Here is a 26,317-nt window from a genome sequence, read left to right on the forward strand (position 1 = left end):
CTTAACTTACTGATGTCTCAATTAATTTTACTTTTATTGGTACCTATTTTTACTTTTGACATTTACCGGTAGCTGCTGCATTTCCCACCCTAGGCTTATATTCGAGTCATTACGTTTTCCCAGTTTTTTGTGGCAAAATTAGGGGGGTCGGTTTATACTCGGGTCGGCTTATACTCAAGTATATACGGTATATAGGAAAAAAATAGTAAAGTATGAATCATAGTAAAAAGTAGCATATAATAGTTCACAATACATGAATCGATGTGTCAGACTGGATCGTCCCGGCAATATGGAGACACAGAAACAGGGGAGCTCCAGGATCTGGCTTTAGAATAGGCTGTCTTAAGCTCAGCCAAAGCATCAACAGCCTCAGTAGACCAAGAGGAAAAGTCAGTACCCTCTTTGGTCATATCACTAAGATTTCTGCAAAGAGCTCTGTAAAGCTTTAAGATTAATAGATTGTACCCAATCAAGGATGGCCTGTACCTTTATCATGATCCACCTGAAAACCTTTAGCAGAAACCAAATGACCAAAAACTGAACTTGCTGCACCTGAAATTGACGCTTCTCTAGTTTGGCAAATAAATGATTGTCATGAAGAACCTGAAGCAACTGCTGACCATGCTCACCATGATTCTCTCGAGAACCTGAGTAAACTGAAATATCATCCAAGTATATCACCACAAATCTACCCATCAAAGACGAAAAAATATAATTTATGAAGTTCTGAAACAATGCTGGAGCATTGGTCAAACCCAATTGCATCACCAAATGTTTAAAGTGACCCTCTCATGTATTGAACGCAGTCTTCCACTCATCACTTTGGCAAACACATATAAGATTATATGGCCCTCTCAGATCCAGCTTAGAAAACCACATGGGCCCCACTAGCTGATTAAATAGATCTGGAACAAAAGGGTAATGGGTTCGGATTACATAAGTATTTGTATTAATTTCTCTAAAATGCAAACAATGACACAAACTGGTGACTGGTGAGGTGGAAGTCCTTATGTGACCCTTGCAGAGACTCTTTTGAGTGTATTCTTTCAAGGCATCTCTTTCAGGAAGAGAGAGGTTCAACAGATGAGATTTAGGCAATTTGGCCCCTGGGATAAAGTTGATAGCACAATCATTGTCAATTAGATCGAAGGCAGAACCTGAGTCAAGAAATACAAAGGTAACTATAATCCAGATTTCGTAACCAAAAACACTTGTAAAAAACAACCAGTAGTTTGAATTAGAGATATCTTCAAACCTTTATAACCATAACATATTAATGACTAGATGGTCATCGGTTATTCTAGAATATGTATGTAGTTTATTTATGAAATTTTCAGAATAATGCAATTTATACACAGGATTCGATCGGGTGCGAAGCGTGGTTCAAATTCCGCGCCAATTCGCGGCCGGACTGCGCCGGTCATTGATTGGTCATGCACGGCCACGAACAATCAGTGAAGACAGGGCCTGCTCCAGGTTTTTGAGGGCCCAGGGCGAAAGAGTCTCAGTGGGCCCCCCTCTTTAACACATACCACGATTTATGATGCACAGATACAGCAGAGAAATATAGCACAGCCAAGTAGCATACAGCCCACGTAGTATATAACACAGCCCACGTAGTATATAACACAGCCCACATAGTATATAACACAGCCCACATAGTATATAGCACAGCCCCCGTAGTATATAGCACAGACACGTAGTATATTGCCCAGCCATGAATATATTGCACAGCCATGTAATATATTGCACAGCCACGTAATATATTGCACAGCCACGTAGTATATAGCACAGAGACGTAGTATATAACACAGCCCATGCAGTATATAACACAGGCCACGTAGTATAGAGCACAGCGATGTAGTATGTTGCCCAGCCATGTAATATATACCACAGCCACGTAGTATATAGCACAGAGACATAGTATATAACACAGCCCAACCAATATATAACACAGCCCATATAGTATATAACACAGCCCACGTAGTATATTGCCCAGCCACGATATATATTTCACAGCCACGTAATATATTACACAGCTACATAGTATATAGCACAGCCACGTAGTGTATAACATAGCCCATGCAGTATATAACACAGGCCACATAGTATAGAGCACAGCGATGTAGTATATTGCTCAGCCACGTAATATTTAAAACAGCCACGTAGTATATACTGTAGCACAGAGACGTAGTATATAACACAGCCCATGCAGTATCTAACACAGCCCACATAGTATATAGCAATGTGGGCACCATATCCCTGTTAAAAAAAGAATTAAAATAGTTATATACTCACCTTCCTTCGGCCCCCAGAACCAGCCCAGGCATTTACCGATGCTCCTCGCGACGCTCCGGTCCCAAGAATGCATTGTGGCCTCGCGAGATGATGACGTAGTGGTCTCGCGAGACCGCTACATCATCATTTCGCAAGACCGCAATGCATGGACCGGAGCGTCGCGAGGAGTAGCGGGAAAGGCGACGTAAGGTGAGAATATAATGATTTTTTATTTTGTTTATTATTTTTAACATTAGATCTTTTTACTATTGATGCTGCATAGGCAGCATCAATAGTAAAAAGTTGGTCACACAGGGTTAATAGCAGCGTATAACGCGGTGTAACACAGCCATTAACCCTGTGTGAGCGTTGACTGGAGGGGGCACTGACAGAGAGTAGGAAGGGGTGAATTCGCAGCCGAACTGTGCCCATCGCTGATTTCCATGACAGACAGACAAAAAGACGGAAGTGCCCCTTAGACAATTATATATATATATATATATATATATATATATATTCTTTTCTTTCTCTTTACCTTTAAGATATTCATTGTTGTATCTGAAGCACTGACTTGTTCGACTGCTGTATAGACCGAAACAAGCGGGTGTTCCAAGTTCAATTCACTCCTTGGACTATCTGCAGGCCCCAATTTGCATCTCCTGCATCAATAGGATGAGAGGGAGAAATCACTGAAACATCCTGAAATGTGTTCTTATCCCCAAAACCTCTGTCCAAAATCAATGCCAGTGACACGGCATTTTCCAGGGACAACAGGGAAGGGACTATAAATCCACTTTAGAGTTTCCCTGAACCGATCTTCAGATCGTTGATTCAGCAACAGCAACTTTATCATCATAAATGAGCTCCAGAGCAGAGAAAAAAAGTGTCAACTGAGGAAAACACTGGAGAATTTCAGGTAGAGAAAATGTGCAAGCCTGAGTATTTCCACTGGAGCAACACCAGAACAATACCCATGTGTTGACTTTCTCCTCGGTTGAGGCAGGACAGAGGCAAAAATACAACTTGCAGGAAGAAAGAAAGAAAAATTTACCTTAGACTCAGAAGACTGTTTAGGGCAGAGTAAAACCTGTGAGGGCGGATAACACATGCAGTTGTTACCGCTTGATGTCTGCCACCTCCAAAGACAAGGACCGCAATTGTGTGGTCAGGGCATCCACAGCGTCCATGATGAATCCTCACCACACAAAAAAATGGAGTGGACTGGTGATGATGTTATGATAGTGTTGCAACTCTCTCAGGAAAATAGGTAACACACTGAAAACTGCAACTGATCCTGCCAGTTCCTATACAGACTAAAGATCCTGATCCCGCAATCCCTAACGATTCCTGTCTGAGCAGAGGTAGCGCTAACCACAGATTACATGATGCCAACTTGGACCTATGCTGCCTGAAAGGCCGTTGAGCGCTTGACAATTCTCCTAAAGAACTAGAGGATAGAGCAGAGTGCAAATTACATACAGGAAGGAACATTTTCTGAAATAGAAGAAGATCCCAGAGTGAATAAAACAAATCATGAAATACAAAATAAAGGATTAAGTATGTACTGTTAGAGAATATGCCGCCTACTTCCTAAAAAGAAGCAGAAGATACAGTAGGTGCAGAGTAAAGAACGTAAACAGCAGAGAGATAAACCCTAGCTGGTCTTTCATTGACCGACTTAATCTGCAGCAGTATGGCTGGGCATCCAAATGGAACCATCAACAGCAGGAAACATCAGAAGAGGGAAAGTATAAAAAGCAGCACCTGAAAGGTGATAGGGCAGAAAAATGAATAAATGAAAACACCTGTCACCCTAAAACGACTTGAAGCAAGGTAAACAGAAACTAATCACGCAGAGAAAAGGTGTATCTGCTGTGGTTCAGTCGACAGAGAAACCAAACAAAAAGCAAAGACTCAAGGGTTTTAAACCAGATGCATGGCACATGCGCCAGCTATGAAGTATGAACAGGACTCTGCATGTTGTGGGTGAGAGGGCAGGTGAGAGGAATCATTTATTTTTCATTTAAATGTGTTGGATAAGAGGATGAGTGACATTATTAAAGGATGAGGGACATTATTATAGGATGGGGATATTATTATAGGATGAGGACATTATTACAGGATGGGGACATTATTACAGGATGGGAGTCAGAATAAGGGACGTTATTTCTGAAAGTGGACATTATTACAGGATGTAGGAAAGTAATACAGGATAGGTACCAAGACAGAGAACATTATTACAGAGGTCTGTACATCTGACCAACATGTTTGTGAGCGCCCGGGTCCAAATTTTGCACTAGTGCTGATAGAACAGGCTGCAAGCAGTAAGTTCTAGAACATTTTTTTAGCAGATTTATATATTGTTTTGTGGGAGAAATGTAGAAATTTTAATTAATTTATTGATTTAAATGTCTGGGAATGCTCAGTATAGGAGTCCAGTGAGTGGTCTTATGAATAATTGACAGTCTTTCAAGTATAAGTATACATGTAGAGATTGATGTTAATAAGTATGTAAGACCACCCACTGAACGACTAAGCCCAGAATAAGCAGTAATTTACATTAATAAATTACAATTTCTACTGAATCTACAAAGATTTAAATCAATCTACTCAGAAACTCTCTGTTCTAGAATGTGCTGCTCACAGATCTTACTGCCTTGAGCATTCCAGGTTCCCCTTAATGGGATGTGTTGAAGCAATGCATATACATTGACTCTATTACTTGTGATAGTAAATAGACATTAAGCAACATTATTTCTACTGGAGGATATAGGAAAATCATATTAGTACAATTAACGCAGAGATTTTTCAAAGAGGAACTGAAGAAACAGGATAACGTGTTACCAATATATAATCCCAAAGGAAAAGGAGGTGTTTCCTGTGAACAACCAAAGGAAAATACAATGCATGTTTGATTATATTTTTAAAAGCTGGAGGAAAGTACCGTATATACTCGAGTATAAGCCAACCCGAGTATAAGCCGACCCCCGTAATTTTGCCACAAAAATCTAGGAAAACTTAATGACTCGAGTATAAGTATAGGGTGGGAAATGCAGCAGCTGCCAGTAAATGTCAAAAGTAAAAATAGATACCAATAAAAGTAAAATTAATTGAGACATCAGTAGGTTAAGTGTTTTTGAATATCCATATTGAATCAGGAGCCCCATATAATGCTCCATAAAGTTTATGATGGCCCCATAAGATGCTCCATATGAAAATATGCCCCATATAATCCTGCATAAAGATTAATAATGGCCCCATAAGATGCTCCATAGACACATCTGCCCAATATAATGCTGCACAAATGTTGATTATGGCCCCACAAGATGCTCCATAAAGATATTTGCCCCATATAGTGCTGCACAAACGTTGATCATGGCCCCATACAGACACTTGCCCCATATAGTGCTGCACAAACGTTATGGCCCCATAGAGACACTTGACCCATATAGTGCTGCATAAACGTTATGGCCCCATACAGACACTTTCCCCATATAGTGCTGCACAAACGTTATGGCCCCATACAGTGCTGCACAAAAGTTATGGCCCCATATAGTGCTGCACAAATGTTATGGCCCCATACAGTGCTGCACAAATGTTAAGGTCCCATACAGTGCTGCACAAACATTATGGCCCCATACAGACACTTTCCCCATATAGTGCTGCACAAACGTTATGGCCGCATACAGTGCTGCACAAACGTTATGGCCCCATATAGTGCTGCACAAACGTTATGGCCCCATATAGTGCTGCACAAACGTTATGGCCCCATACAGTGCTGCACAAACATTATGGCCCCATATAATGCTGCACAAATGTTATGGCCCCATAGATGCTCCATACAGACACTTGCCCCATTTGCTGTTGCTGCGATAAAAAAATAAAAAAATCACATACTCACCTCTCCGTCGCTCAGGCCCCCGGCACTTTCAATATTCACCTGCTCCTCGTTCCGGCGCCGCTCCATCTTCAGCGTCTCCTGTACTGCCACTGACGTTCAGGCAGAGGGCGCGCACTAACACATCACCGCGCCCTCTGACCTGAGCGTCACTGCTGAAGACGGAGCGGCGCCGGAAAGAGGAGCAGGTGAATATCGCACAGCGCTCCCTTCCCCGTTATCCTCACCTGCTCCTGGTGCGGTCCCTGCACGTCTGTTCCCTGGTGCCGGCAGCTTCTTCCTGTACTGAGCTGTCTCCGTTACCGCTCATTATAATGGGAGGTGGGAGGTGGAGCCGCATATTCATTACTGTAATGAGCGGTACCATGTGACCACTCAGTATAGGAAGAAGCTGTCAGCACCGGGGAAAAGACGTGCAGGGACCGCACCAGGAGCAGGTGAGTATAATTAGACAGCCCCCGCTCCCCCTCCCCTGCCAACCCCTGGGTATGACTCGAGTATAAGCCGAGAGGGGGACTTTTAGCCCAAATAAAAGGGCTGAAAATCTCAGCTTATACTCGAGTACATACGGTATATGAAAATCAATGTAAAAACTGTAAAAATACACCTCTATTTGTCACCCTTTCCCTATACAGAGGATTGAATAAGTATTGAACACATCAGTAATACTAAGTAAATATATTTCTAAAAGTGCTATTGACATGAAATTCTCACCAGAGGTTGGTAATAACCCATCCAATCCACACACGCAAAAAAATCAAACCACAGAAGTCCATAAATTAAGTTATGTGTAATAATGAGAAATGACACATGGCTAAATGAATGAAAATCCATATAGCTACTCCAAAATAGTCAATTTATACAAGGAGAAAAAATAAGGAGTTCAATGACTAAAACATGTAAGTTTTATTAGAGAAAAAAAGAGAAGCTAGCCCATAAGTATTATTTGTAATATGTGCTTTATTGAGAGCAATAATCAAAGCACGAAACGCGCGTTGGGAACCATATTACTGGTGACCATACCTGATGCAAGATATTATGTGTAAGAACCCTTTGCCATAACATGCAATTTCAATTACCGTACTTGCTGGGGATGTGATTGACTCTTTTGATTATTATGTGTATTATTCTTAATAGTATTTATTTCCCGGTATCATGTCCTATGTTTGTCTTTGTATGCACTGAATACCTAAAATTTGGATGTAGAACTGTGGAATATTTTATAGGCAAAGATCAATTTTGCTACATATATGTTCTTTTAATCCCAAAAATGTCCAATAATGTTATAGGCTGGCACTTCCAAACTACATCATCATAATTTATCGGACTAACATACTGTATAATGTTGCCGAATGAAGGGATCCAGTACCTGATTTAAGATATAAAAATACAGTGCTTTATTAATAATAATATTAAAAGCAGAATAACGTGTTAAAACAATGAAAAGTTAACAAAGCACCCTTACTAGGAGAGACACTGCATTATATGAAGGTATGTAACCAGTGTAAGATTGCTCTTACTGAGTGTATTGGGGGACACTCACTTAGCACGGGATTCAAGCACACGGGCACGGTTTTTCACACAAAACAGTCCACATGGTTTATTATGGCACCATAAACCACAGAAATATGAACAATAAGCAAACAGTCTTTGCACCTTTCTTCACATTAACAGTATACGGCTTTGAAAACGTGGTCACTAATCACGCTGAACCTCTGTGTCCAGTTATCGTGGGTGACCGCACGCCATACAGTTGATTAGTGTCCATGGAGCACAACAGGCACCAACATATGACATTACGGTTGCAGCAACTAAACACGCTAGTCCTCTCCTGACCAGTTGCCGTGGGTTACCACACAGTTCATAAATGAACACAAGCACCAGCAGTCTATGGTACCTTATGGGAGCTCCTGCTCCACCTGCTGACTCCTTGTCAGTCCTCTGGGAAAGCTGCCTCACGGGAATCACCAACTTGCCCGTGCGGCATATCTTAGTCAGTCCAGACCCACCGAAGGACGGTAGCATCCCCAACAGTTTCACAGTGCGCTTTTCAGGGATCCGGTCCTACTCCCAGGACTCCCCAATACACAAGCGTGTGGCCTTTCCAGGTGCTATTCAGGACTCCGTCCAACACCCCAGGCATGTGACCTGTCCGGCTGCTATTCAAGACGGTAGTCCAACACCCCAGGCCACCAGGTCTGAAGCCCCACCATGTGCTCTTCAGGAAGCCTCCTCCCAGGTCTTCCAACACAGGCTTCAAACAGGAAACTCACAGCCACCCATGTGACCCACACCCTGGTCACATTATATATCCTTAACCACTCCCCTGGGTGGGAGTGTGGGTGTGTGGCTAGTTTGTCCCGCCCATCTCACATAACTAGCCCAGCCAGCCTCCCATGACTATTACACAACATTATACTTGTAGGACTACAGGTCCCAGAACACCATATCGCTTCAGGCTGGCAGCGCAGAGTCTCCTCCTCTGCGACACACATATCGGCCATTCACCACAATGCCGGACTTTGTCACATAATCACATCCATGCATGCAACTGCCATGCACTCTCACAGCCTCAATATGCCTCCGTGCGTATACTGGGGAGACCATGCAGCGCCCCGTACCTGTTACAGGGGTCACTGCATCACATACCCCCCTCTGTTCAAACTTGTGGGGTTGAACATTTGTCTTAACCCAGGGGCCTCGAGACCAGGTACCGAAGTCACCTTGCCCTACCAGTCGAGAGGGCCCTCTCAGTCGGGATTGGGCATCATGGTCAAGCTGGCATTGCAATCCCCTTGCACCCATATGACCTGTGTGGACTGACTCTTTGTCAACACATCCGCTACCGGGTCTCCCACCTAGGCCACTCAACACTGAGCTAACTGAGGAGTCACTGCCTCTAACTCTTCCTTCAGGCTGGGTACTTCCACCCCTTTGTTGGTCCACATTTCAGGTCGAAAGTGGCTGCCATCTTCTTCGCCTTTCTGGCAGCTGTTTATTAACTTGCAGTCTCTCAAGTCTCAGCTGCTCTACCTCCCTTAGGTATGCCAGGAGCATGCGGATATTCTCAAGACTCTCTCTGGATCCGACAACATGGAATGGAACCACCCCATCTTCACCCATGACCTGGACCTTGTCATCAGCTGGTATCCTCAGTCTCTTCACACCGGATTTATCCACCATCTCCTGCATCACTCTCCTCAGTCTCCCAATGACTTTCGTCACCAGAACTTTGGGTACTTGGACTGTGTCTTCCACTAAGCCCAGCCGACTTTGAGCTTTCCTTTCACGCTCCAAATGTCGAATGGCTTCATCAATCTTTAAAATGATCCTCTGTTTTATACGGAGGCAGTGTAGGTGCATGTCCCTCAGAACAGCCACCCGCTTCACTGTGACTTCCTTAGTTGATAGTATGACCAATTGCCTCAGGCGCCAAGTGCACACTAAATGCCTCTATTGCCTTTCTAAAGGCCTCATGCACACCCTTCCTGGCACACGCTTCTCGTATGTCTTCGGGTACCTCCATTATGCTCTTGAAAAGCGGGGTCTCGTCTTCTTCACGGACATTTGCCACAACTGGATGACTGTCTTGTTCCGCTTTTAGCGCACACTCTTCTTCAGCTTCACCCTCTTCCAGACCCCTGGTCAAGATATTAGCAGCTTCACCTCGTTACCACTCTGGTACCGGCACGGTAAGTCTGCGACCACCACCTCTTTCTCTTGTAGAGGGCCTTTTAGTGCTTCTCTGAGCACTTCCACATCTTCCCTTAAGGCCTTATTCACACTTAGCCACGTTGACAGGTGACCTCTAAGTTCAGAGACTTCCTTCTCCAGCTCATCCACCCTGTGCTCAGCCACTTGTCTCAGGACCCTTTCTCGTTCAACATGGACTTTCACTGTCTCTTTAATCATCTCTATTTCGTGATCCTATTCTCTTTTGGCTAGCACGTGCCGCACCATCACTTCTTTAAATATACCATATTTTCTGGCGTATAAGACGACTTTTTGACCCCTAAAAATTGTCCCAAAAGTCGGGGGTCATCTTATATGCCGGGAACGGCGTGTGCAGGGAGCGATCCTGGATGTCGGCGTGTGTTTCCCAGGGTCTGGAGGAGAGGAGAGGAGACTCTCCTTCAGGCCCTGGGATCCATATTCATGTAAAAAATAAAGAATAAAAATAAAAAACATGGATATACTCACCCTCGGACGGCCCCTGGCTCACAGCGCTGCTAGCGTCTCCCTCCGTTCCTAAGAATGCAGTGAGTGAAGGACCTTTGATGACGTCGCGGTCAGGTGACCGGTCACCTGACCGCTCATGTGACCGCGACGTCATCGAAGGTCCTTCACTCTGCATTCTTAGGAAGGGAGGCAGACGCTACATGAATATAGATCCCAGGGCCTGAAGGAGAGTCTCCTATCCTCCAGATCCTGGGAAACACGCCATATAAGATGACTGGGCATATAAGATGACCCCCGTCTTATATGGCGGGCATATCCCAAATTCCATATTTTATATGGAAAACTTGGGGGTCGTCTTATACGCCCAGTCGTCTTATACACCAGAAAATACGGTACTTTCAAATGGGCCAACTTGCTCACCCACACTCTGCTGCTTCAGAGTTTTACCTATTTCTTCATTAACAGGTTCAACCCTCTCTTGGGCTTCAGTAGTGACAACTTTAGCCTCGTCCCGATTCCCGGAGACTTCAGAGTACTTCACACACTCCGTTAAATCTTCACAAAGTGCAACTGAGTCAGCCCCTTTGCCTTTTTTTCATCTCCGGCGACGGGAGGAAGACTTGCCATTTGTACCTGAGTCAGCCTTACTATGCTCTTTCCCACTGGCATCATCATCTGGATGGGAGTCACCACGACAGTCTGTCTCACAGCCCACAACATGGTGAACCCTCAAGTCACTCTTTAACCGGGTGTCAGCTTCACAGGCTTTATTCACCATGTCACTTAGAGTCATCTTGGGGTAAACATCAGGTGACATGTCCGTAAGTTGGGCAGACGCACCTTCCCCACTGGTCAACCCGTCGTCTGACCCATCTACCTTGGGAGAAATAAATGCTTTAAGGTATGCAACCCCACCAGCTGACAGCCCTCCATTCTCCTGTTGTAAAGAAGCTCCCTTCTCCCACAATTCTGTGAAGAACCCAGAGTCCCGGCCAATTATCACTGGGCAGGGTAACGTTGAGACTATGGCCACATCATGGATTGCACTGTCCTTGGCCGTCTCGAGGACCACCCTGGCTACTGGATAGCCCTTAGTGTGCCCATGGATGCAGGTTACACTGACTCTCCTATCAGGCATTTCAAAACCCTCAGGTGCAACCCTCACTAGAGTCACGGGGCTCCTAGAATCGACCAATCCACACATTTCCATCTCATGCATCCGCAGGGCACACCCCGTAAACTTTCACCAGGTGGATAGTTCACACAACATACCGGACATATATAACTTACTCGCCCTGGGCACCAATTTGTCTGCGGTACCTCTTTGGGACGCTCCTCCCCTTTTGGGAAACCACCATTTCCCGAGATTCCACCTCATTTTGGGCTACTACCCCATTTGGGTTACCGCCCCTTTTTGGGACTCTGCCCCCTTTTGGGCAACCATCTCCGTTTGGGTCACCGCCCACTTTTATGGACACCCCCTTCCCTGGGGTACACCCCAAGGACTTGCCCACGGCACTCAGGCCTCAGTTCGCACAGTACTCCACTAAGTCTCTGGGCTTGTACTGGCCCTTTAAGAGTCTGCACAACCTGAAGGGGAAAAAAAATGTTTTTTTTTTATACATATGTCACTTCACCAGCTCCTGCTGATACTGCCACAGCTCCCGCTGCAGCCACATACAACCGGCATCTCCGGCTGCCGACCACAAGCCACTGCCACTGCAGCTCCGCCTGTTTCGGAACCTCTTGCTGCAACTGCAGCTATGCTCCACAAGGCTCTGCACGGCTCTACCGCAAACTTCGTGGACCCGCCGATCCACAGCAAGCCGCTTGTCACCTTCGTGGACCCGCCGATCCACAGCAAGATGCTTGTCAGCTTCGTAACCCCGCCGAGTTACAGCCAGATGCAATCTTCGTGGCCCCGCCGAGCCACAGCAATTAGCTCTGAACGTGCCACCTGGAACGTTGCCCGCATTCGAACGCCATATGTAAGATTGCTCTTACTGAGTGTATTGGGGGACACTCGCTTAGCACGGGATTCAAGCACACGGGCACAGTTTTTCACACAAAACAGTCCACATGGTTTATTATGGCATCATAAACCACAGAAATATGAACAATTAGCAAACAGTCTTTGCATCAATCTTCACATTAACCATGGTCATATTATATATCTTTAACCACTCCTTTGGGTGGGAGTGTGGGTGTGTGTGGCTAGTTTGTCCTGCCCATCTCACATAACTAGCCCAGCCAGCCTACCATGACTATTACACAACATTATACTTGTAGGACTACAGGTCCCAGAACACCATATCGCTTCAGTCTGGCAGCGCAGAGTCTCCTCCTCTGCGACACACATATTGGCCATTCACCACAATGCCGGACTTTGTCACATAATCACATCTATGCATGCAACTGCCATGCACTCTCACAGCCTCAATACGTCTCCGTGCGTATACTGGGGAGACCATGCAGCGCCCCCTACCTGTTACAGGGGTCACTGCATCACACCAGCCTGAATTACAAAGCCATACAGATGTATATAACATTCTTACATAAGCCCACCAATATATGAGCAGTACATTCTAATAGGTATGTACCCTACATCTATACTCAAGCTGAGTGAAGGTTACTGTGGCATGCAATCATAAGAAATGTAATGTAACATATTACCAAGATTAGGCAGCAATGAAGATCACATCCACGTGTGGTTGGCAGCGTCCAGCGTCCCTCCTCACCCCGATGCGGGTTTCGCATCCCGATTCTTCCGGGGGCGTGTCAGGGGTGGGTGGACAAGGGGATTAAATAGTCAGCTGGCGCCAATAGTCCCGTAAGCGAAGGACATGTGACTGGAGTGAGGGGGGGTGTTTGACCAACCAGACGTGTGCGGCGCATGAAACGCTCATTCCTCCTCACCTGACGTAACATCACTTCCTGACCTGCGCTCCCCGGACCGCAGGCTGGAACGCAAGCGATCAGGTATAGGAGTGCTTCCGGAAGTGTAGGTGGTGGGATGAGCGCATGCGCACTGTCTGGAGGTCAGAATAGAAATGATACCAAAAGGGGGCATGTGATCTTGATAAGTTAAATCCAAAAATAATGGACACTCTATTAAATGTAATAATGTGCCCTACATAAACTAGTGCTAAATGCAATGTTCTATTATAAGTGATTTGTAGATAATATTAATAAGGGGGGACATAAGATATAAAACCTTATATTAAAATACCCCAAATTATTAAAGTGATACTGTGTAGTACTAGACCAAGCAATATTTATAAAAAAAAAACATTTATAAGGTTAATTAACTGAAACTCCTTCAAATAACATGACTATGCATCACTAGCTCCTTCCACAGGTCCTCTGTGTCACATTCCATTCAATTCCTACCGTCCTGATTCCCATTTCAATCAATTATCTATAGCCAATTAGTCCAAAATTTGCACAAAAAATTGTATCTGACAGTGTTCTTCTATGTGCCTGTTTCTTTTCTCAAAGACAAGTCTTAATTAAGTAAATACATAAAATGTGATTTGATTTGTTACTATTGTTTGTTGTTTCTTTTTCTAGTTCTGCTTTTCATTTACTTTTATAATTTACTATTTTATATATTTATCTTTCACAAGATTGTTTTATCCAATACAGTATGTTTATTCTTATGTGTTCCATGAGGCTTTTGTGGGTGTGCACCATCACTTTATGTAATTGTTACTTGAACTTTACACTGCGAGAGATTGTAACCTTAATTAGCCTGTTAGGTTATGGCTTGTTCACAATCATCGTTAGGAAAGGCCAGGTGATGCAAATTTCCCAGCGTTATAAAAACCCAGCCTCCTCTAACCTTGTCCCAAAAAACAGCAGCCATGGATTCTTTTATGGAGCTGTCTGGCACTCTGAAAATGAAATTGCTGGAGGCCCACAAAGCAGGAGAAGGCTATAAGATAGCAAAATGTTTTCAAGTTGCCCTTTCCTCAGTTCAAAATGTAATTAAGAAATGACAGTTAAAAGGAACAGTGGAGGTCAAGATAAGGTCTGGAAGACCTAGTTAGACCGCACATGGAGTACTGTGTCCAGTTTTGGGCACCGGTGCTCAGGAAGGATATAATGGAACTAGAGAGAGTACAAAGGAGGGCAACAAAATTAATAAAGGGGATGGGAGAACTACAATACCCAGATAGATTAGCGAAATTAGGATTATTTAGTCTAGAAAAAAGACGACTGAGGGGCGAACTAATAACCATGTATAAGTATATAAGGGGACAATACAAATATCTCGCTGAGGATCTGTTTATACCAAGGAAGGTGACGGGCACAAGGGGGCATTCTTTGCGTCTGGAGGAGAGAAGGTTTTTCCACCAACATAGAAGAGGATTCTTTACTGTTAGGGCAGTGAGAATCTGGAATTGCTTGCCTGAGGAGGTGGTGATGGCGAACTCAGTCAAGGGGTTCAAGAGAGGCCTGGATGTCTTCCTGGAGCAGAACAATATTGTATCATACAATTATTAGGTTCTGTAGAAGGACGTAGATCTGGGTATTTATTATGATGGAATATAGGCTGAACTGGATGGACAAATGTCTTTTTTCGGCCTTACTAACTATGTTACTATGTTACCAAGCAAAATTTCAGTGAGAGCTTCTCATAGGATTGCTGGAGAGGCAAATCAAAGCCCCTGCTTGACTGCAAAAGATCTTTAGAAAGATTTTGCAGACTCTGGAGTTGTGGTACATTGTTCTTCTGTTGAGAGACACCTGCACAAATATGGCCTTCATGGGAGAGTCATGAGAAGAAACACCTCCTGCGTGATCAGCATAAAATTCTGCTCCAGAAGTATGCAAAAGAACATGTAAACAAGTATTTGTAAAAAGAGAATTAGGGACCAATTGGTGAAAATAAGCAATGCTCACTGGTTCACACCTCAATCTGCCTCCTTAGGATCTCTAAGCAAAATCATGATTTAATCAGCATAGCTACCAACTACAAAGGTATAACTAAAGGTAGAAAAGAGAATAAATATCCACTGATAACGATATTGGATATAGCATACGGACTAGTCGCTGATAAACAAGGAGACAGAAGGGGGAAATGGGTAAAAAAACTCAAAATAACCTCCATGAAGTCCACAACTTATAATAAAATATAAATAATCTTTATAAGGTAATAACATTCATTCCCCTGAATTTTTGCTTTTGGTGGCATTGGGTCTCTTATACGATAAGCAATTTGTTTGTCTAATTTGGAATTTTGTTAGATTCCATATGCCACACAGGTGCAGATGTAATCATTTATTGCAATACGTAATTTACTATTTTTCACTATTTTTCTATACCCCCTTATTAGGGAGGGAATGGTTTTGATAACTTTATTGAAATATAGGCAGCCATGGTCCCCTGGCTCTGTGCGCCCCTCGTGCAGTCATGCGTTTATGCGGCAGTTTGTACTTAATATGGCACTGTGTCCTCACCTGTTTTCTAAACTGTATCTAATAAAGATTATTTATATTTTATTATAAGTTGTGGATTTCATGGTCGTTATTTTTTTTTTTTGCCCATTTCCCCCTTCTGTCTCCTTAGGATCTCTGTAGGGGGGTGCATTCACATAGATAATATCAAGGTAAATCATAAAAAATTGAAAGAATTGGAGCACTCACCCAGATTCTTGTTGATGTGCAATTTTATTCCATGGTAAAACGTGACATCAAACCATCTTAAAGTGCAGAGTGCAGGTAGCAGGGGAGCTATGCAAATGAGAGAGCCTTAAGGACTACGGCCATTTTGTGCTTGCTTAGCGCTTCTACGGGTCCATGTCAAAAACGCAGCATCTTACAATTACAGCAAAGTGGATGGGATTTATAGAAATTTCATGCTCACTGTACTTTTTTTTATTCATCCTAAACTGACTTGTGGTGCATGTTTAGAATCCGCTCAAATCCGCAATTTCTCTTGCGGATATGCTGAACTTTAAATGAAGATTTTCCCCATAGTCTTGCATTAGATGTGGATAATCCGTAGGTAACGCCTCAATCAGATGTCAGTGAATTTTCTTGTATGCAATAAAAAGGGCCGAGTTTCATCAGTGTTTTTTATCAGAGTTTCATCAGGGGTTTGGTCAGGGAGTCAGAATTTTGTCAGAGTTTTATCGTTTTTTTTTTTAATGAAAAAAAAAAACAACTGGAGTTTTCTCAGCTTCCAAACAATCCATGAAAAATGGACAACAAACAAATCATATCTGAGTGCTGTACGATCTTTCCATTGACCCATAAACTTGCATTGCTGAGGTTAGGCTGAGACTTCGATCAAAATCGGACATGTCTTCACAATTTATGTGGATCACTCAGCCTGCAAGAATAGACAGATAAGGCTACGTTCACATTTGCGTTGTGCTGTGCAGCGTCGGCGACGCAATGCACAACGCAAATGTAAACGCATGCACAACGCAGCGTTTTGTGACGCATGCGTCCACTTTTGCATGGTTTTTGGCGCAGAAAAAACTGCATCATGCAGCGTCCCCTGCGCCCTGATGCATGCGCCACAGTGACGCATGCGTCACAAAACGCCAGTGCAATGCATGTCCATGAGGCCCCCATGTTAAATATAGGGGCGCATGACGCATGCGTCGCCGTGGCTGCGCCCGACGCAACGCTAATGTGAACGTAGCCTTAGTGAACCGCTTTATAAACCATAATAGGTTCCATTTTTATACATCAAACCCAACAATGTATGGGTACGGACGTCTGACTAAGCCTAGAGAGCAGGAAAATGATGGGACTTTACTTCCCAAAAAATTGATTTTTGGACAGTAGACGTATTGCAGATCAGAAACATCAAACAACATTCTTAGGCTACTTTCACACTAGCGTTAACTGCAATACGTTAAAATGCGTCGTTTTGCCAAAAAAACGCATGCAGCAAAATATTTTGCTGCATGCGTTTTTTTCCCATAGACTTGTATTGGCGAAGAAATTGCGACGGATTTGCATTCGTCGGTATACGTCTTTCGACGGATGCGTCGAAAAGAGGCGACACGTCGTCTGGAAAAACGTAGATTGTAACGTTTTTTAGCTCCGACAATAAAACGTGTCTTGGCGCATCCATCGGCATGCGTCTTTTGCTACAATGAAAGTCTATGAGCGACGGATGCGTCGAGACACGTCGTACGACGCAATGCAGCGCTGCAATACGTTTTTTTATACTGAGCATGCTCAGAAACAGGATTTTTTATCTAATTGGCCAGACATCCCCAAATCTATGTAAACCTGGTCTGGGCCTTTAACCCCCACATATGCCAGCAAGACCCAGAGACAAGAAGAGAAGCCTCCAGCCAGCCGGACACCAAGAGCCCAGCCTGGACACCAAGAGCCTTGCCGGACACCAAGAGCCCAGCCTGGACCCCAAGAGCCCAGCCGGACACCAAGAGCCCAGCCTGGACACCAAGAGCCCTGCCGGACACCAAGAGCCCAGCCTGGACCCCAATAGCCCAGCCGGACACCAAGAGCCCAGCCTGGACCCCAATAGCCCAGCCGGACACCAAGAGCCCAGCCTGGACCCCAATAGCCCAGCCGGACACCAAGAGCCCAGCCTGGACCCCAATAGCCCAGCCGGACACCAAGACCCCAGCCTGGACCCCAATAGCCCAGCCGGACACCAAGACCCCAGCCTGGCAACAAGGACCAGACACACTACAACAGTGTGAGTATATTGCCATTTGTGTGTGTGTGTGTGTGTGCGCATTTGTGTATGACGTACTGACTACAGCAAGAGCTTTTAAAACCTGAATCCAACCTGAGGCCTGCCGTCGTCCTGCAACAGCCAGTGCCCTGCTACAGTCCAGATCCACCGTGAGGCCTGCCACTGTGAAGATATCAAGCTCCAGCCGGAGGACTGATGGCCGTGTGTGTGTGTGTGTGTGTGTATTTTTGTACTGCTGTGTGCTTTTGTATGTATGTGTTCACGTGCCTGCACCTTATTATGCCTTCGTCAATATTACGCCTTTTCATGTGTTATGCTTGCGTTATGACTCTGCTTGCAGGTATGTTTGTGTGCGTCTTGTTGGTTGCATGTGCATTTGTCAATGCCATATTGGTTAATGTTGATTTTTGATGTATTTACTAAAGGTACCGTCACACTTCGCAACGCTGCAGCGATACCGACAACGATCCGGATCACTGCAGCGTCGCTGTTTGGTCGCTGGAGAGCTGTCTCACAGACAGCTCTCCAGCGACCAACGATGCCAGTAACCAGGGTAAACATCGGGTTACTAAGTGCATAGCCGCGCTTAGTAACCCGATGTTTACCCTGGTTACCAGCGTAAAAGTAAAAAAATAAATAAATAAAAAATTCCGCTGTCTGTCCCCGTGCTGTGCTTCTCTGCATTGTGAGCGCCAGCCAGCCGTAAAGCAGAGCACAGCGGTGACGTCACCACTCTGCTTTCCGGCCGCTGTGCTTATACAGGGCAGAGAAGCAGAACGCCGAGGGACAGACAGCGGAACATAAGTATGAAGTGTTTGTGTTTTTTCTTACTTTTACGCTGGTAACCAGGGTAAACATCGGGTTACTAAGTGCAGAGCCGCGCTTAGTAACCCGATGTTTACCCTAGTTACCAGCGAACACATCGCTTAATCGTCGTCACACACGGCGATTCAGCGATGTCTGCAGGAAGTCCAGCGACAAAATAAAGTTCTGGACTTTCTGCAGCGACCAATGACATCACAGCAGGATTCTGATCGCTGCTGTGTGTCAAACTGAATGATATCGCTAGCCAGGACGCTGCAACGTCACGGATCGCTAGCGATATCGTTCAGTGTGACGGTACCTTTAGTATAGTGGTTTGTGCAGCATGTGTGTTTTTTTTTTTTTTTTAATCGGATGTATTATTGCAAAGCCTAGTGGTCTGCAGCTTGTGGTTATAATGTTGATTTTTTTAATTTACTGTTTAAACCATTCCCAGTTGATGTACTTGTATTTAAAATAAAGAGCATTTCTGCTCCATTATGATTTAAAAAAAAAAAATAAAAAATTAATAAATAAAATGTTTATTAACAAATTGTCCGTAGTATAATTTCATAAAGGTAAATTTAAAACAGGTGTATGTACCAATGGTTACACATGCAATACAGAGTTGGTTGAGGGGTCATTTTTTAATAAAGGTTATCCTTTGAAAGGTTATTTCGGGGAGGTAATTTTTTTTTTTTTTTTTAAACTTAAAAATATTTTTAAAGGTGTCTCACATTTTACCTTTTTTTTTTTTGGGACATGGAAAAGAATGGTATAACGTGCACCTGTTTTTGGGTTTGGGTGTTCACCTATTTTTCTCATTTTAACAGGGTGTTTATTGGTAAACATTACCTATTTCTGCGGTGGTCTAACTATCAATCCATTATACTTATTATATTGCAGATAGAGTAGGGACCACACCGACCGGCAGAAGCCACCAGGACCACAGCCACTAGCCATAGCCACCTGGACCACATCCTTAAATTCTGAAAAGTAAGTTTTGAAGACCCCAAATCTGCTACTTCAATGTGTAGAGCAGATTGCAAGTGTCTTTTAACTTACAGACCTACCAGGACCACAGCCACCTGGACCACAGCCACCTGGACCACAGCCACCTGGACCACAGCCACCTGGACCACAGCCACCTGGACCGCATCCAGAAATTCTGAAAAGTAAGTTTTGAAGACCCCAAATCTGCTACTTCAATGTGTAGAGCAGATTGCAAGTGTCTTTTAACTTACAGACCTACCTGGACCACAGCCACCTGGACCACAGCCACCTGGACCACAGCCACCTGGACCGCATCCAGAAATTCTGAAAAGTAAGTTTTGAAGACCCCAAATCTGCTACTTCAATGTGTAGAGCAGATTGCAAGTGTCTTTTAACTTACAGACCTACCAGGACCACAGCCACCTGGACCACAGCCACCTGGACCACAGCCACCTGGACCGCATCCAGAAATTCTGAAAAGTAAGTTTTGAAGACCCCAAATCTGCTACTTCAATGTGTAGAGCAGATTGCAAGTGTCTTTTAACTTACAGACCTACCAGGACCACAGCCACCTGGACCACAGCCACCTGGACCGCATCCAGAAATTCTGAAAAGTAAGTTTTGAAGACCCCAAATCTGCTACTTCAATGTGTAGAGCAGATTGCAAGTGTCTTTTAACTTACAGACCTACCAGGACCACAGCCACCTGGACCACAGCCACCTGGACCACAGCCAGCCAGGACCACAGCCACCAGGACCACAGCCACCAGGACCACAGCCACCTGGACCGCATCCAGAAATTCTGAAAAGTAAGTTTTGAAGACCCCAAATCTGCTACTTCAATGTGTAGAGCAGATTGCAAGTGTCTTTTAACTTACAGACCTACCAGGACCACAGCCACCTGGACCACAGCCACCTGGACCACAGCCACCTGGACCACAGCCACCTGGACTACAGCCACCTGGACCGCATCCAGAAATTCTGAAAAGTAAGTTTTGAAGACCCCAAATCTGCTACTTCAATGTGTAGAGCAGATTGCAAGTGTCTTTTAACTTACAGACCTACCAGGACCACAGCCACCTGGACCACAGCCACCTGGACCACAGCCACCTGGACCGCATCTAGAAATTCTGAAAAATAAGTTTTGAAGACCCCAAATCTGCTACTTCAATGTGTAGAGCAGATTGCAAGTGTCTTTTAACTTACAGACCTACCAGGACCACAGCCACCTGGACCACAGCCACCTGGACCGCATCCAGAAATTCTGAAAAGTAAGTTTTGAAGACCCCAAATCTGCTACTTCATTGTGTAGAGCAGATTGCAAGTGTCTTTTAACTTACAGACCTACCAGGACCACAGCCACCTGGACCACAGCCACACAATGTCCTCTTACGGCAGCCCTCCTCCACAGCAACAGCGGGTATCGGTAAGTAAAAAAATTTTTTTTTTCTTTTTAAATTTACATCATTTTTATTCACTACATGCATTTATTATGTTTAAACAGGAATCAGAATCCGATGAGGAGCTGTCGGAAGGGACCGAGACGGGTGGAGACATCCAAGTGGAGGAGGAACCAAGTGTAAGTAGTGGTGAAACACTTGCTTCACACATCACACTGCACCATACACAAAACAGAATTTCATATATAACGTAACACACAAAACATATACATACATTAAAGCTAAATTTTTTTTCCTTTATTTCAGTCTCCTGCTGCTGCTGCTGCTGAACGTCCAGCACAGCATGAAGGTTCTCCCAGGCGCTCCCAGAGTCGGCGGACTCGACGCCGCGGTCGGCCATCAGTGAGTTGGTTTTTTGTGGGGCTTCAATTGTTAATTTTTTTGTTTCAGTCTACTAATTTTTCTTTCTTTCTTTTTTTTTTTTCTCACAGGCTTCACAGTGTGCTCCCGCATATGATTCAGACATTGAGATCGAAGCCCTCATCGAGGAGGTTCGTGAGCGGGAGCCACTGTGGAACATGGCTGACCGCAGGCATGCTGATACCAGTGTCACCCGTCGGCTCTGGTTGGAAGTATGCCGGAACATCTTTGCGAGGTGGGAGGACCTTCTTCCACAGCAGAGCAAACTATGTAAGTATTCACTTTTCAGTGATGTTTAGAGCTGAATGTAATGTCTTGCATTTACCAATATTTTTTTTTTCTTCATTCCTGTCTTCACAGGTAGCAAGGTTAGGAAGCGGTGGCGGTCACTGAGGGATCGTTTTAAGAGGGAATTTAACGAGGAGATGCAGGCCCCGAGTGGCTCAGCAGGAAGGAAAAAGAGGAGGTATCGATATGCCCCTAACCTCACCTTCCTAAGGGAAACCATGCTGAGTAGAGTGTAAGTATTCAACATCTCAGTAAGAACCTGTCTAATCACAAAACTTTTGTTTCAGTCCGGGCTTTTCCATATCAATATATTAATTGTTTTTTTTTTTCTTTCACAGCACTTACTCCAGCCACCGTGCGCCTGCATCTTCCTCTGCGCCCTCTGGAGCGATCCCTCCTGAGTCCGCCACCGGGGACCACATCGGTAGGCCCCACACCTCTGACCCCTCTGTCCCCTCCACTTCATCCACCTCAACCAGTGGAGCGCAGCCTTCCTTACTCGCATCTGATGGTCAACAGATAGCGTTCCCTTTACCCCACCCCTCGGACCCTGCCACCTCTACACCACCGTTAGGTTCGTGGCGGCAGCGTCAGAGGGGTCAAGAAAGGAGCTATGCTCCTGAGTTCTTGCATCTAAATGCAGGCTTCCAAAATTGTTTTAAAATTTTGGGAGAACAAGTGACTGCTGGTTTCAGCATGGTGCAATCACGCATGAGTGAAAACCACCATGAAATCAGCAGTCGCATGGATAGGCTGCATTTAGATGTAAGTCAAGCTCCAGCAAATCTTTTTTTTCAATCCATGCTCAGGAGCATGGAAAAGCTTTGGTTTGATCAGCAGAAGCGGGTAATGAATAGCTGCCATAACGCTCTGCTCAAGGTGATAAACGAACCCCAATCTACCCCCACACCTCCCCACACATCCCAGTCACCATTTCCACATCATGCCCCACAATATCAGCGTCAGTCCCACTACCAAACCAGGCCCACAAACCCAATGTATTCCCCAGTGTTTTCCTCTTCCTTCCCCAGCTTTCCTTCCCCATTCAGTTACACAACTACCCCAACACACCACCCCTCTGGTCAGCCTCCTGCTTTACAACACCCTTCTGCAGAACAAACAAGTAGGGTTTCCCCAATCCCACCGATGTGGTCCAACCTTCCAGCCCCTCCTCCCATAGTTACTCCACCTGACACTACCAGGACTTATAGTCCCAGGACTTATAGTCCCATATATATAACTGATGTTATTTCATGTTGAAAAATTTTTTTTTGAAAAAAAAAAAAAAAGTTTTAAATAAAAATCTTTCTGGTTTACAATCTACTGTGTGTGTGTTGATTCATTAAGGTAAATATTAAAAGGTTAAAAGTGAAAAGAAACACCAGACATTTTAAAGGTATAACAAAATGGTTTTATATTACCAAGCAAACCACACTTTGGGGTTTTTTTTTTGGTTTTGTTTTGTTGCTACAAACACAATTTAGACATAAACAAGAAAAGCCATGAAAAACATGTCACACAATCATGTCTTGCCATGGAATCCTCCCAACCGGTGACAAAAAATAATCCGCAAACTGGTCCCTCATCATTGTAACAGAACTGGTGGAGCGAACAGAGGCACTGCGGTAATCCCACAAGGATGTCTCCAATTGTTCGTCATCCAAGGTAACAGGCTCCTTTGAAATAACAAAATTATGGAGCACCACACATGCCTTGACAACATCGTCTACAGTTTTTGTTTCCAGTTTTATTGCCGTCAGCAGAACTCTCCACTTTGCCATCAATATACCGAAAGAGCACTCTACCACTCTTCTTGCCCTGGTAAGACGGTAATTAAAAACCCGCTTGGTACGGTGTAATTCACGGCTGCTGTATGGTTTCAGTAGGTGCGGCCACAGTTGAAAGGCTTCATCACCTACACACACATATGGCATGGCTGGTTCACTTGTTCCTGGGAGCGGTCTTGCTGGCGGGAAATTGTAGGTATCTCCATACAGGCAGCGACCCATTGCAGAGTTTTTAAACACTTGGGAGTCGTTGGACCGGCCATACGCTCCTATGTCCACAGCAAGGAATCGGCAGTTGGCGTCAGCAATAGCCATGAGTACAATTGAGAAATATTTTTTATAGTTATAGTACTCGGATCCTGTTCCTGCCGGTTTTGCAATCCTAATGTGTTTGCCGTCCACGGCACCAACACAATTTGGGAAATTACAAATTCGCTCAAATTGTTCGGAACTTCTCAGCCAGATTTCCATTGTTGGTTGTGGGATATACTCCGGCTGTAAAGTGTCCCAAATCACACGACATGTGTCCTTCACAATTCCGCCAATAGTGGAAATCCCCAGCCGGAATTGGAAATGGAGTGAAGTCAAAGACTCACCCGTAGCTAGGAAGCTGCAGGGAAAAAAAAAAAAATGTAAAAAAAAATTGCACAGACCATCAACCAAGAAAAACCAGTGGAATGGCCTCAAACAAACCAACAAATTACATGCTGCAGAAAATGCGGCGCAATGTGTCAGTGCAGTTTTCTCTGCAGCATGTAATAACATGCTCTGCAGCATGTAATAACATTCAATATGAGCAATGACACAAGAAAAAAAAAGCAGTGGAATGGCCTCAAATAAATCAACAAATTACATGCTGCAGTAAATGCGGCGCAATGTGTCAGCGCAGTTTTCTCTGCAGCATGTAATAACATTCAATATGAGCAATGACACAAGAAAAAAAAAGCAGTGGAATGGCCTCAAACAAACCAACAAATTACATGCTGCAGAAAATGCGGCGCAATGTGTCAGTGCAGTTTTCTCTGCAGCATGTAATAACATTCAATATGAGCAATGACATAAAGAAAAGATGCTTACCGCAGTGTCACCAGGAGCCGTTCCGCCGGTGTGATGGCAAGCCTCATCTTTGTGTCCTGCCTTTGGATGACATCCTCTAGTTTTCCAACCAAAAAATCGAAATGTTCCATGCTCATCCGTACATAATTGTAGAATTTCTGTGGGTTGCACCGCAACTCCAGATAAAGAGTGGACTGGACACCCCTGGTCATCCGCAGCTCATTGATTGGATGTATCCAGAATCGTCGCACTCTCCGTTGCATCCTCCGTCTTTCTGCTGCCGCCTCCTTCTCCCGCACTATGATATCCAGGCGATTCGTCTCAAATATAACTTCAGTAACCAAACTCGAAATCCTCCCAATTACACCATCCATCATTGCCACTAAACTAAAACCCTCAAAGATGTGCTGTAAATACAGTCAGTATATAGATTTCCCTTAGTTTCCAGTAGCCAATCAAATTTTGGTGCCTCCCATTTTAAAAACGGATCCGTCGTAAAAACGTATGCAACGGATGGTAAAAACGTATGCAACGTATGCAACGCATCCAGCATTTCAACGGAACCGTTTATCGGATTTGCGACGGATCCGTCGAAATGCTGTATGCGTTGCATACGTTTTGCAGTTTTTTGACGCATCCGTTTTTTCGGGAAAAAGACGTTTTTGTGACGGTTTGCAGTTAACGCTAGTGTGAAAGTAGCCTTACGCTTTTTATTTGTTTCCTTATATTATTTATTTTTGTGCTTATATAAAAAAGTTAACAGGGTAAATACTGTGTTGCAGATCTAGAATAGCCAAACACGTTGTGCCTGAGTCAGTAAACTTGGGGAAAGTTGCACCAAATCAGCCCTAAAAGCCATAACCAAGGAAACCATTTATGGCGGAATATTCTATTCTGCGGGCTATACATGGCGCTGCACCAGTGATTACTTTCTATGTCAGCACTTACATTTATGTGGCAGGTCAAATCTACATCAGTTCTCTCCCTTTCTGACGTCATATGATAAAAACAACAACAAAAATCAAATGGAGCCAGAGATCCAGAGTAATGAGCAACATCCTACATGCCTGCAGCATCTCATAGGTAAGTGGGACTCGGAATTTGGATATGTACTTGTATGACACAAATCTATCAGCGATAGAATGTATGAAATATGATTACGATCAATGGAGATAATGAACTAATATTGCACTGAACCATGAAGATTATTTGTTTTTTTTCCTAACACTTATGTATTGCCAACGTGTCTCAGAATATAATTTTCCTATTTTACGCACACGTACACTTGGGTCGATAGCTATAAAAAGCCATTTTAACTCATTAGTAAAACTCAGACAAAGATTTGGAAAATATCCATGTTGATGTTACCCTTGGTCTAACCCAGTACCGCAGTGCCAATGTCTACCCACAGCACAGGGATACAGTTCAGATGTACCACAGCGCTCCCCAAGCCACTGCCGAGGGCATATTACTGATAGAGGATCGGGCTGCCCCCGTCAGCGAGGGAGGCAGCGGGAGCTAAGTAGTTTTCA

This window comes from Ranitomeya imitator, chromosome 1, assembly GCF_032444005.1.
Source record: "Ranitomeya imitator isolate aRanImi1 chromosome 1, aRanImi1.pri, whole genome shotgun sequence".
Taxonomy (NCBI): Eukaryota; Metazoa; Chordata; class Amphibia; order Anura; family Dendrobatidae; genus Ranitomeya; species Ranitomeya imitator.